The 4,111-nt window shown below is 37.9% G+C and overlaps 1 pseudogene; it reads right to left on the bottom strand.

Annotated features, from left to right (window-relative positions):
• Window positions 1-291: 291 nt before the first annotated feature.
• LOC118723359 lies at window positions 292-491 on the bottom strand (annotated as a pseudogene).
• Between the last annotated feature and the right edge of the window lie 3,620 nt (window positions 492-4,111).

Genomic DNA, 4,111 nt, shown 5'->3' with positions numbered 1-4,111 from the left:
AGGTGGAACAGAATTTGGGATAGAACAAAGACTGAAGAACATACTTTGGCAAAATTCTGAGCTGGGTTGAGAAATAGCTGAGTGAGAAGAACTAAAAAGATGAGCCACTATCGGTATACAGGACACCACTCCAACCAACTGAGCCACACTGGCCAGGGGCAAAAGTTCATTCTTAAATGTACAACAAGTTCAGAGTCAACACTTTATTCTAGCTAACAGTAGCAACAGATATTATGGCAGGAATCCAGATGTTAAAACAAGAAAGTAATTACCATTTCTCCAGGAACAAAGCACAGCTCACTTTTTGCCAGATTTCTTAATTCCACCTGTGGCCAGAGGGCCCTCCCCCTTGGCCTTCGCTTTTAGCTATTCAAGTTTCTTCTGCTCCTCTTTTTGCTTCTGCTTTAATGCCTTCTCTTCCTTGTATATCTACTTGGGCTGCTTCTTGGGCTGCTTCAGGGCTTCTTCTTGCCACCTTTATGGTGAGACATAGTACCTGCCACCCCTCCCCCAGACCCTGTCCCCGTTTTTCACATTTAACATAGCTGAAATTAGGATGTGTGTGGTACTCAATGGAGTTTTACAGTTGCTGTTAACCAGGTGGCAGTGGTAAGGACGATGTCATTGTGTGCACATGTGTGAGCTTAATTGTTATTGTTGGTGGCAGGGCTGGACAATGACAACCTCTCAACATTTCAGTCAAAAATCATTAGGCCCTAACTGGTTTAGCTCAGTAGATAGAGCATCGGCCTGCAGACTGAAAGGTCCCAGGTTTGATTCAGGTCAAAGGCATGTACCTTGGTTGTGGGCACATCCCCAGTAAGGAGGTGTGCAGAAGGCAGCAGATTGCTGTTTCTCTCTCATCTATGTTTCTAACTCTATCTCTCTCCCTTCCTCTCTTAAATAAATAAATAAATAAATAAATAAATAAATAAATAAAATATATTTAAAAAACAACAACCATTAAGACTATTTGAGGAAGGAATATGAATGCAGACTGGATGTCAGCAGCATGAAAGAAGAGGCTGGGGACAAGTTTAAGAAATGAGGCATCAGCAATGCTCTTGAAGCATAGAGGCTGATATTAGTAACATGGTGTCAATGGCTCTAAGATGAAATGTCATTCAGGATAGTTGGATTTCATGTGTGCAGAAGTTCTTTAGCGCTGATATTAAAATGTATTTTGTGTATATTTCCCTTTTATAACCTATGAACAAGAATAATGCATGATAAAAATTCCAATGTTAATGAGCCTTTCACTAAGTATAAAACAATATTCTACATAGTAAAAAAGTATTGTGTTCTAATTTGATTGCCAGCATTTTGTTTGATTTGCTAGTGGTGCATGTTATAATTAATGGCAAACTGATTTGATGGAATAATGCAGTTTAAAATATACATGTTGGGAAAATAAAGTTATCCCAAATTATAAAATTGTAGATGATAGAATCAAAAGCAAATTCAAGAAATTATCTTTAATCGGTGTCTAAATTATCCAGGGCACCTGAGGTCTAAGAAAAGAGTGAAGAACAGTGGATGTTACTGTGAAACAGAAAATCTGAGTAGTGGCTTTGTTTTTTATACTGAGCAGAAACAAGACCCAGGACAAGTCATTTTAGTGTCTGGGTCTCAGTTTCCTATCCTATACAATGATGAGTTTGTCTTAGATAATAATCCCCAATGTGCTTTCAAGATCCTGGAACTCTGGATATTTTAAAAATGTAGTGGATAAAAAGTTAAGCTTACCCACTATTTATTATTTTATTCCCTCTATCACAATAGAACTTTGCCCATTGAGCAAATGATCTTGCTTACATTTTAGCCTAAACTGAGCCAGGGTTCATTAACTGAACTCTGTTCAACTCTTATTCAGATGCGGGGGGGAATACTGGCCAGTCTCTTCTTAACAATAATATGGACATGCGAAAGACTGTAATGCAAAGATTCCATGATGTTCTTTTTTCCAGATAAAATAATCAAATTCTTGTTTCCAAAAAGAATAAATTTTACCATTGGCTTTTTGGCTGCCCACCAACCATTCCCCTCTCCAAACAGTGCCCTGTTTTCTTTTTGAAGAATGACATCACCCAGCTCTGCAGTCTTACTGGCGCTTTGAATAAGGGTCTCTGCACTTGCTTAGCCAACAGGTGGGCATTTCCCCCAGACCAAACCGGTCACCTTATTTTCTTTGTGTCTGAGGGATTACAGGAATATGAAAGATGGAGTTCACTCCCGGGCAGTATCCTGAAGAGATCGATGGTCAAAGTGGTCCTGTGTGCTTCCTTACTTGATGCTGAGCTAACTCTATACCTGGCTTGCAGATGTTTTGCCATTCGAGCTCCCTAAGATTGCTGTAATACATTCTCTTCTGTTGAACTAGAATGGGTTTCTGATGGTTACAATCAAGGAAGCCTAACAAGTACAGGAATAAACTTTGTGTGGGGAGCTCCTGGACTCCAGTGTTAAATTAAGCCTAATCATCCAGCTTCCAGTGTCTTAGGTGAACTGTGGGAGGGTAGAGGCACACTTTCAGGATTGTGATGTCTCACCACATGCCACATAAAAAGGGTTCCAACTTCTTGACTTGTGTCAAATATATGCAATATAACACTAAAACATCTATATATGCTATTTTTCCTTTTCCTTTGGATTTCCCAAAGCCTATTAGTCTGTGTGATGGGCTTTGGTTTTGACACAAACTACATCTCCAAATAGAATTGTGAAATGCAACTGTTACATTATCTTTCTGCCTGTAGTTAAAAGTAATTGTGTCCCTTCCTTGACTGATTACCAAATACGGTACACACACAAAAATATATGTTTGACAAGGGAAGCCATTAAAAGTCTTTTATTCTATTTGGATGTCTCCTTACATAAGAAAGTAAACTTTTTGTGTGTGTGTATGTGCTGTGATAATTCCATTTATTAATTATGACCTTTTGTTAATTTTTTAGTAGACAAACCACTGTTTCTTTGGAAAGTTATTATCCTGCTACTACTCTTTCAGATATTAAAAACCATTGCTTACTTAAGTAAAAAATAATATAGAGGCAAAAGACAGAAAACTCTAGATGAAAATAACTCATGTTTGTATTTACATAAGTTACTTCTTATGTAAATACAAACTCTAGAAGATTGAAGATGTCTTTTCTTGTCTTCACTTTTTACCCTGATCCTTCTAAACAGCTTTCCCTTCTGAGGTTCACAGAAGACATTCCTGCATATCTTTAGGACAGCAGTTAAGAGCTTAAGTTCTAGAATCACATTTTGTGTGTATGCATACTACTCTATCCCTAATGATGTGAACTTGGGCAAATTAATCAATGTCTAAAACTTAAATTTCTTCATCTATAAAATAAAGTTAGCCAGAATATATCTCCATGTGATTATTAGGAGGTAACTGATATAACACACATCACAGAACACCTGGCACCATATTAGACTCTTGATGCTTGTGCTTTGTTATGGTTAATTCCATTTTATGGTAAGTGATAGACAGATGCAAATACATAATGAAGGCAGTTTTGAATGAGTCATGTGGTGTAGAATGTGGATAGATTACAGAGGACAGGATGTGAGGCAGCAAGCCTGGGGAGATGCTTTTGCAGTAAATCTGATGTGATGTTCAAAGGGCCAGATGTGATGGGTGGAAACTAATGATCAAAAAGAGGGACAAATGAAAAGAAGAATTAATGGAAAGGGCTTATTGATGATCATCTGAGGGTATCAAAGTGGGGAGTCATTCCTGATTGCATGACTCAACAACAGTATGGTGAATAGGTTTAGGAAGAAAGAGCAAACACTTTGCTGGATAAAGGAGAGGCATCCAAATAGAAATGTCCAGTCAAGGGGAGTGATGTAAGGTTGAATCTTGTGAAGGGGCTGAATTGAAATCCTTGGAAGGGCTTTTGTATGAACAGGGCATATCATCATTTTCTTTTCTATGGGGTGCCTCAGAAAGTTATGGGAAAGCAGTTGCCTTTGAAAAATACATAGCATTATATAAGTTTCCCCCTCTGTAAAACTGATGTTGAATGACTTTTTATGGGTTACCTCTTAAATGGAAATAGATATGCAAAGTGTGAATTTAGTTTATGTTGTAGGTGTTTGA

This window comes from Pipistrellus kuhlii, unplaced genomic scaffold, assembly GCF_014108245.1.
Source record: "Pipistrellus kuhlii isolate mPipKuh1 unplaced genomic scaffold, mPipKuh1.p scaffold_m20_p_2, whole genome shotgun sequence".
NCBI classification, from domain to species: domain Eukaryota; kingdom Metazoa; phylum Chordata; class Mammalia; order Chiroptera; family Vespertilionidae; genus Pipistrellus; species Pipistrellus kuhlii.
The sequence above is the reverse complement of the archived record's forward strand: the minus strand, read 5'-3'. Positions and strand labels throughout refer to the sequence as shown.